Source organism: Crocuta crocuta, unplaced genomic scaffold (genome assembly GCF_008692635.1).
Source record: "Crocuta crocuta isolate KB4526 unplaced genomic scaffold, BGI_CrCroc_1.0 scaffold7, whole genome shotgun sequence".
NCBI classification, from domain to species: domain Eukaryota; kingdom Metazoa; phylum Chordata; class Mammalia; order Carnivora; family Hyaenidae; genus Crocuta; species Crocuta crocuta.
In genome coordinates, this window is record NW_027531904.1 from 892,632 (window position 1) to 902,003 (window position 9,372).

At 47.4% G+C, this 9,372-nt stretch overlaps 1 long non-coding RNA gene across 1 annotated transcript; it reads left to right on the top strand.

The window, feature by feature from the left end:
• Positions 1 to 697: 697 nt before the first annotated feature.
• On the top strand, positions 698 to 4,875 carry LOC144240104 (uncharacterized). The gene is made up of 2 exons (XR_013337590.1): positions 698 to 3,045; positions 4,466 to 4,875. It is a non-coding gene; the product is annotated as an uncharacterized LOC144240104 (long non-coding RNA).
• Positions 4,876 to 9,372: the final 4,497 nt, after the last annotated feature.

Below are 9,372 nucleotides of genomic sequence, written 5' to 3' on the forward strand. Positions count from 1 at the left end.
TGGAAATCAGAAGTTCAAAATGCATCTCCCTGGGCTAAAATCAAGGTGTTGACAAGGCTGTGTTCCCTGGGAGGCTCTGGGGGGGTATAGTTTTCTTCCCTTTTCCCATTTCTAGAGGCCATCTGCATCCTTTGGCTCATGACCCCTGCCTCCATCTTCAAAGCCAGCATCTTCAAATCTCTCTCTGACTCTGACCCTGACCCTCCTTCCCCCCTCTTTCACTTATAAGGACCCTTGAGATTACATGGGGCTCAACTGGTTAATCAAGGATAACTTCCCCATCTCAAGGTTACCTGATTAGCAGCCTAAATTCCACCTGCAACTTTAAGTCCCCTTTTCCATGTAACATAACATATTCACAAATTCTGAGGAGTAGGGCATGGATGGCTCTTGAGGGGAGGCATTATTCTGTTTACCACAGAAGGGCACCTAGACAGACACGGAGTCCAGTGTCCTTGTGCTATATTTGAGGGAACTTGGGCTCTGAGAGTTTATGAGAATTCCAGATTTTTGCTCCACAGGAGGGTTAAGCTCCTTCTGAGGCCTGACCACCTGCACCCGGAGCCCTAAGCAAGACTCAGCAGGAAGCCCCTGGCCTCCTCTTCCACCTGTGTCCCATCACTTTCCCACCCATCCAGGAGAGAGTTCTGGAGTGTGTGTGTGTGTGTGTGTGGGGGTGGTCAGAGTACACCTGACCCATGTCCAGACTGTAGGGAGAGTGGCCATTTCATGGGGTCAGAGAATGCACTGGACCTACCCATAAGAGCCTCATCATTTTGGCAGAACTGTGAGCTCTTAGAAGTACAGCTTCTGGGGGCACCTGCGTGGCACAGTCAGTTAAGTGTCCAACTTCAGGTCATACCTCATGGCTCCTGAGTTTGAGTCCTGCGTGGGGGTTGCTGCTGTCAGTTCAGAGCCGGCTTTAGATCCTCTATCACCGTCTCTCTGCTCCTCAGCCGATCTCGCTTTCTCAACAATAAATAAACATTAAAAAAACCAAAAATGAATGGGCATTGGGTGGCTCAGTCAGTTGAGCATCTGACTCTTGATTTTGGCTCAGGTCATGATCTCATGCTTTGTGAGTTTGAGCCCTGCGTTGGGCTTCTGTGCTGACAGCATGGAGCCTGCTTGAGATTCTGTCTCTCCTTCCCTCTCTGTCTCTCTCTAAAAAATAAATAATAAAATTTTTTAAAAAAAGAAAAGAAAATTAGAAGCACAGTTGCCCCAGGTGCCTAATTTGGACACTGAACTCAAGAGACTAAGGGCCCAAAGAGTGTGAAATCCTGGAATGTCCTTCCTAAGACGTCCATAAAAGGGTAACTAGTGGGTGATACCCAACTGGCTGGTTCACAACCGAATCTGACATTGCTGCTGGGGCCGCTGCTGTGGGCTTCTTAGCCTGGACACCCCGTTGGGCCATGGCCTGTACCTGGCAAAAGAGGGTTCCGGCTGCCGAGTGTCCTTTGAGGAGATGCTGGTGATTCTGGCTCCAGAGCTCAAGTTTAAGGCAGTAGGGTGGTCCAGGAGGCATAAGAGCAGGTCTCCCATGGGGGCCAGGGCCAGAGGAGAAGACACAGGAGGACTTACTGCATGAGACATTTACTCAGAAAGAGAAAACCACAATTTGGGGGAGCAGAGGACCAGGGGAGGGGAGCAGGTCTCATTCCTAAAGTCCCCTCCTTCCATGGCACTCCGTTCTGTGTAGCTGGCCAGTCCCGTCACCACTGTAATGAGAGCTGGAAACCAACAAGAGCCTGGCCTCTGGCCATGGGCATGGGGACCCCGAACCTTGCTTGGAAAGGGAATTCCTCAGAACCTTGGGATGCAGCCAGTCTGGTGGGGGAAAGATGGGGTGCTGAGGGCAGATGGGACTCCTACAGACCAGGCCTCTGGCGGCGGCTGACATGGCTCCAAGAAGCGCAAGGGGGCCACAGCATGTGGCTGGGAAAGTCACCTGGTCACCTCAGCGTAGCGCTACAGAGTTCCCCCTCCATCCCCTGGCAGCTGACAGATGGAGACAAGAACGCTGACGCCCAGAGGTTGCAGTGAAAAGAGAAGCAAGGTGTCTTCACCCGGGGAGAGCCCACGTCCTGTGGCCGAGCGCCTGGCGAGGTTGGGATCACCATGAGCCAGCTCTACTTTGATTGAAAGTCTCGAGTCCGGGATTCTGGACCAAAACCTCAGCATCCTCTGAAGGAGACACAGCTTAGGATCCGAAAGGGCAGAGGGAGCTTGTGGGGAAACATACGGGTGAGGATGAAACGGGGGCGTACACGTGGAAAGGGGCCAGCGGTGTGGCTGAGGCAGAGGTCGGTGGTTCCGGTGATGATGGTGGTTGAGGAAGACGGAACAGGATGTGCTTCCGAGGAGACACAGTAGCGAGGAAGAATGAGGTGGGGGCGTCGATCAGCCCGAGGGACGTGCCTTCTGTGCATGGGTAGTGATGACGGATGATGCTCACTGGGCTGGAGCCCTGCCTTTTCAACGGAGCCGAAAACTGGCCAGCCCCGGGGAGGAGAGAGGCCTCAGACACTACGCCTACGGCTGCAGGCAAGAAGGCAGGGCTCCCGCCTTTCCCAAGGAAGTCAGTTAAGAAGTTCACGGCCGCCATCTCCACAGAGGCCCCTGCTTTCTTCTCTCCAGGGCCCTCCACAGGCTGCACAACCCAGGACCCCTTGGAAGCAAGTCCTCCTGGTGTGTAGTGGAAATGAGTCCTAACGGGAAGGACAGACTGCCACCCGGTGAGCATCCTGGACTGGATGTCCCTTGAAGCCACTTGGGGCTCCAGTGCCCTCTGTTTCTCTCCCTCTCGGGGACTGGGCAGCAGCCACCCGGTGCCTTGCTGGATCCTGGGCTCTCCAGCCAGCAGTGCCTGAGACGGGAAGGCTGAGAGCTAAGATTCTCCTGTCGGAACTCAGCGTTCAGCTCGAAAATGTGCCATGACCCACGATGGCCCTTTCTTTTTTCTCTTGGGGCTCCGGACAGCTTCTGAGCTGGACAGACTGGGATAAGAGAACCCAGCAGGAATGGAAGAAGAAGCAAGAGGTAAGATCTTTGGCTGAAACGAGGCTGTGGGGGGGCAGCCTCTAAGACCCTCTTCCTGATGGGTGAGAGCTGAAGCCCCCCCAGAAAGTCCACCCAAGGAAGCCCATGGCCCCCGGGCACAGGGAGGCCCCTTTGGGACTGAGGAGTTCATCAGGATTCGGCCAAGTTTGTGATTCTCAGAGGGACCCTGGCCGGCCTCTAGTGTGTGGTTGCCTATGAGTGGAGACTGGATCTTGAGCAGAATAACTCCTGCGGGCTCTGGAGCAAGGATGCCCAAAGATACGGGCTGGAGTCAGGCATTTCTGGGACTGGAGCAGGCCTGGCTGGGTGGCGTGGTGTCATCAAGTCACTTCTTGCCAGAACTTAGGAGAAATGGAATTCATTTCTGGAATTTCTGTCCTAAAACCACAAGTTAAGTGTTCTGTGGTTTTTTTGTTTTGTTTTGTTTGTCTTATTTTTGGTCATTTTGTTTTGTTTTGTTTTAACCCAGTTAGCACGGGAGTTTGATAATGGCCATCAGGTAATGTGTTTGGAAATCTGGTCTGCCAGGGACCAGCATCACTATATTTTAAAGCGCTATCATGTATCTAAAGTTTCAGATGAGCTTGAGTATGATTTGTCAAGGTCTCTAAGGTCGCCGTCGGAGCTGTAACCACGTCACACCTATGAAGTCACTTGGGAAGGGAAGCCGTTGTTGTTGGATCTAGTGTTTTCAGTTCAGAGTGGCTTGTGTAGAAAGGCAGAAGGTAGTGGGTTAAGAACACAAACTCTGAGGGGCGCCTGGGTGGCTTAGTCAGTTAAGCGTCCGACTTTCGCTTGGGTCATGATCTCGCGGTTCGTGGGTTCGAACTCCGCGTCGGGCTCTGACTGCCAGCACGGAGCCTGGAGCCTGTTTCANAACTCTGAGCCTTGCTGCCTAGGTTTGGGTCTCTGCTTTGCCTCTGTGGCCTTGGGCAAGAGCCTTAATCTTTCTGTCCCTCAGTGTCCTCCTCTGTAAAATGGGGATTAACCATAGCGTTATTGTGGATATCGGATGAGTTAATGGATGTAAAGTATATAGAACAGTGCTTGGCATGTACTAAGGACTCAAATGTTAGCTATTATTATTCCTAATTTTATTTCAGAAGTAAACTGCATCCCCTTTGTGTGGATTCTGCAATGCCCCTTTTTTTTTTTTAATATGGAAATTTACTCCTTCCTTTTTTTCTGACCTGACAGCATGCCCAGGAAACAAGGTGGTTTGTTTTAGGACTGACGATTCTGGAAAGATGTTAGGAACAATACACGGGAATGAAATTTTTCAGTATCCTTAATCTATCTTCAGCATTAAGCCCTGTGCCCTTTACAACAGTGGGAGCTTGGCAAATGGTCAATAAATAATTTCAATGCATTCACCAAAATCATGTTTGGTTGTTTCTAGGTTGGAGCCTGGGAAAATGTCATTGGAAAGTAGCTAGCGTGGAAATGTAAGTCTCCCTCCCTCGACTCTTCTGGTATTCTTTGGAGCTGGGGAGCTGGCATAAAAAAAGAATCAAGATTTTGAAGCTGCAACGGACTATATTCTGTTTCTTTCGAAAATCTTTTCCTGCATCCTCCCTGGCAGAGAGGCCTGCCTGCTTTCCTATCTACACTGAAGAACGTATAGCAGCATCTCCCTATGTAGCCTGAGGTCTGCGCCCAGAGCCTGATGGTTGGAGGCACTCTTTCTTCCAGTTGATGGAATGGTGTCTGTGAAAATGTTTTGAAAGCATGGAAAGTGGCAAATTGGCCTTCATGACAAATAGAAGTTAATGTCACATATTTTACACATTAAAACCCCCACGAACAAAAGCGATCTCTAATGTTTTCTTTCTCAGGGCAAATTTCTTGGCTTTTACACACCTTCAATGTTTCACTGTGATCCTGGGGAGGCGGGGGTTGTTATCATAATGAACAAAGCAGGATTTACCTGTGTAGGGCTTATTATTTATCTGCATCTGGCAACCCAATGAATCTCACCCCCGAGAGAGGTGGGGTGCTGGTGGTGGGGAAGAGGTCTTCGTGTTGCAGCCCTCAGATGAAACCTGTTTGACTCCTTCCCCTAACTCCCACCTCCCCACGCCCTAAAACCCTAAATAGAGAGGGAGTCAGGGGTACAGGAAGTACCAGCTCCTGAGCCTTTGACGACTAAGTCCAATCTGGCCTGGGGTGTCTCTCCTTGAGTCAATGGCATGGGGACTCCCCAACAGCGGTTGACCCAACTGATCCGCTCCATGGTGGGAATTCTAGGCTCTGCTTCTCCAGTGTCCCGAATGGGGTGTAGGGTTGCAGTAGAGATGGGACAACTGTTGAGGCAACTTCAACCCCTGGACACCCAGGGTTGCCTTAGATGGAAGCTGATAGGAGGAGTGTAGAAATGCAGAGGATTTGTGCTCTTCACTCCCCACCCCCCCACCATTGAAACAGGGAAATTGTGAGGGGGGAGTAAGAAGGGCTATAGCAGAGACAAGCTTGTTTATTTAAAAAATTTTTAAGTTTATTTTGAGAGAGAGAGAGAGAGAATATGAGTGGAGAAGGAGCAGAGGGAGAGGGAAAGGGAGAGAATCCCAAGCAGCTCCTCACTGTCAGCAGCCCAGAGCCTGATGTGAGGCTCGATCTTACGAACCATGAGATCACGACCTGAGCCAATCTCAAGAGTCAGAAGCTTAACCAACTGAGCCACCCAGGCGCCTCCAGGCTTGTTCAATTTAAGGAGAGTAGAGTGGGATCAGAAAAGATGGTCCCATCCAGATAAGAGTAAACACAATACTGTTTTTTATTTTAATGTTTTTTTGCTTTGAGAGAGAGAAAGGGAGAGAGAGAGACTGAATGTGAGCAGGGGAGGGGCAGAGAGAGAGGGAGACACCGACTCCGAAGCAGCTCCAGGCTCTGAGATGTCAGCACAGAGCCGGATGCGGGACTCAAACCCACAAACGGTGAGATCACGACCTGAGCTGAAGTTGGACACTTAACCAACTGAGCCACCCAGGCACCCCCACAATACTAGTTCAACCACTGGGTTTTCTGAGCGTGCCTGGAATGTAGTAGCTTAATTCTTTCAAAGCCCATCCATCACCCTTGCTTACCACCCCACCCCTGCCCTGGGATCTGCACCCAAGATCTGAGAGCCTTAATAGTCACTGGGGGGTGGGGGTTGGGTAATGGCCAGGGGGAGGGGAGTGGTGGTCTTGGGTCCTACCCCTGACAATTCTGGAGTGCCTGTGGGCCTTCTTGCTGACACTTCTGTCTGTGACCCTCTTGATCTGTCCACCATCCCAAACTGGGATTTCTAAAACGAATGTATTCTGGTGGGGGGAGTTTCTCTTTTAGGGTCAATATTGCAGTGCCTTGAGCTTTTCCTTATTATTCAGTGCTCCTTTAAAAGCATTTTTTTTTTTTTTTTTTTNGTTTGTACCTCTTAACTCTATTTTGCCTGTCCCTCACACCTCTGCAACCAGAAGTTTGTATTTAAGAGTCCATTGGTATTTTGTGTGTTTTGTTTTTATTTTTCAGTTTTTAAAGTTTATTTTTGAGAGAGAGAGAGAGCAAGCTGGGGAGGAGCAGAGAGGGAGGGAGAGAGAATCTCAAGCAGGCTCCACACTGACAGCACAGAGTGCCATGTGGGACTTGAACCTACAAACCATGAGATCATGACCTGAGCTGAAATCTAGTGTTGAATGCTTACCCAACTGAGCCATTCAGGCACCCTTTCCATATATAAGTGAAATCATATGGTATTTGTTTTTCTCTCTCTGACTTATTTCATTTAGCTTCATCCATGTTGTTGCAAATGGCAAAATCTCATTCTTTTTTATGGCCAAGTAATATTCCATTGTATACACACCACATCTTTATCCATTTATCTATTGATAAACACTTGGGGTGTTCCCATCTTTTTGCTATTTTAAATAATGCTGCAATAAACATAGGGATGCACATATCTTTTTGAATTCATGTTTTCATTTCCTTATTAAAAAAATTTTTTTAATGTTTACTTTTGAGAGAGACAGAGTACAAGTTGGGGAGGGCAGACAGAGAGGGAGACACAGAATCTGAAGCAGGCTCCAGGCTCTGAGCTGTCAGCACAGAGCCCAACATGGGCTCAGATCTATGAACTATGAGGTCATGGCCTGAGCCAAAGTCAGATGCTTAACCGACTGAGCCACCTAGCACCTGGCACCCCTCATTTCCTTTATAAATTCCCCAAAATGAAATTGGTGGATCTTACGATAGTTTTATTTTTAATTTTTTGAAGAACCTCCATACTGTTTTCCACAGTGGCTGTACCAATTCACATTCCCACAAAAAGGGACACAAGTGTTCCCTTTTCTTTACATCCTTGTTGACACTTGTTATTTTTTGTCTTTTTAATTGTAGCCATTCTGACAGATGTGAGCTGATATTTCACTGACGTTTAGTTTGCATTTCCCTAATGATGAGTGATGCTGAGCATCTTTTCATGTGTCTGTTGGCCATTTGTATGTCTTTGGAAAAATGTCTACTCACATCCTCTGTTCATTTTTTAATCCAATTGTTTGTTGGTTTTGGTGTTGAATTTTAGAAGTTCTTTATATATTGTGGATATAACTCTTTACCAGATGTGTTGTTTGCAAGTAGCTTCTCCACTCACTAGGTTTTGTTTTGTTGATGGTTCCCTTGGTTGTGCAAAAGCATTTTATTTTGGTATATATAAGTAAATTTAATGATTATATTAAAAATCGATTCTCTATAGACTCTCCTAAGAATTTTTAAAACATGCCTTTAAGGATCCAGAAGTCCCAGTATTTCTCTATGCACATGCCTCTGGTTAGACCTCCCCTTCCTGAAGTAACTGTGTTTAAATTAATAAATGATTTTCTACCCATTCTGTTGTGTTGTGACTTAGTTACTTATTTTTATTGTATTATTTTCCACTCTTCAAATGCATTGATGGTGATGTTATTAGTTTAGTAGGTTTCTATAGGCTGGACGTGGACCCCTACCATCAACCAATTGCATTATATCTTTGGGAAAATGTGTTTTTGAGTTTCTCACCCAAAGTGTAGACATCTTTTTAGAACTCAGTCCAGTTTTGGGGAAACTTCTTGTGTTCTATATTAAATTTTTGAAAACTGTTTCTCTGGTGCACAATTTGAGAAAACTGTCATAGTTTTATTATTTTGTCCTAAGAGTTTAGCTCTTTCAATAGTTATACTATTCAAAAATGCAGCCAGGAAGTTGATATAACAGGATGGATTGTAAGAAAAGCAGGTTGAGACATGGACATCTTTTCTTAGCCCAGGAAAGAGAGGCTGGCATTGGGTTTCTTTATTTCCTTTTCCTAATTTTTTTCTTTAGTAGTGATGATTTGTATTGTGCATTTTAGGGAGACCAAAGGGCTTAGGTGAAACTAAGCCCCTTAGCGGCAGGTAGAGGAAGTCCACTTTCAGCAAGTGAACAGGTCAAGCTGCAGGCCTCTAAGGCTCCTGGGGGGATTACTGCTGATGGCTGAGGGGTCTGAGATGGCAAGAAGGGCTCAAAGAAGGCTTGTTGAAAGTGGAACGACCCAATGACAGTGGGTATTTCCCTCCCAGGTGGGGAAAGAAGAGTGGTGTCACATGGGAAGACCAGTGCCCAACTAGCTGGGGACCCGTGTTTGGCCACATATTTGGAGAATTTTGGCTAGTGTGGAATTTCACTGATTTCTCCAACATTCTCAGGGTGCTGGATATACCTGATGGGTCATGGTCACTAAGTTCTTCTTCCCTCCCCCTCACCCCGAATTGGGGATAGTAGGTACTGTCAAGGTATTGCCCATGTGCCCTGGGGTATCTGTGACTGTTGCTGTGCATCCTTCCCTTCTCTCCTGTGGCTTTGATGTACTAGGAGTTTACATTCCCCCACCCAGCCCAGAGTCTGACCTGACCCCCTATATTTTTTTTCCACACCAACCGAGGGTTTAATAGAAATACAACCAGTGTAGGAAAACTCAAACTACATCAACCCAAACCAGAACGTCAAGTGGTCAAGGCAAAGCAGAATTTCTGACCCTTCGACTTAGCCAGCACTCGAATAAAAACCAATAAAGATGATGAAGTTAAGAGCGAAGAACTTCATGCTTTGTTGGGAGCACTGGGAGCTGTTCTGTCTCTAAATCAGGAGTCAAGGTCACACTGTTCTAGTTCCTACTGCTGTGTCCAAAATTTAGTGCCTTAGAATACAAGTTATTTATTTTTGCTTGTTAAGTCTGCAATTTGGGCGGGGCACACTGAGGACAACTTGTCCATTTGTCAGCTCTGGTGACTTCCACTGGGAGTGGAATTTCACTTC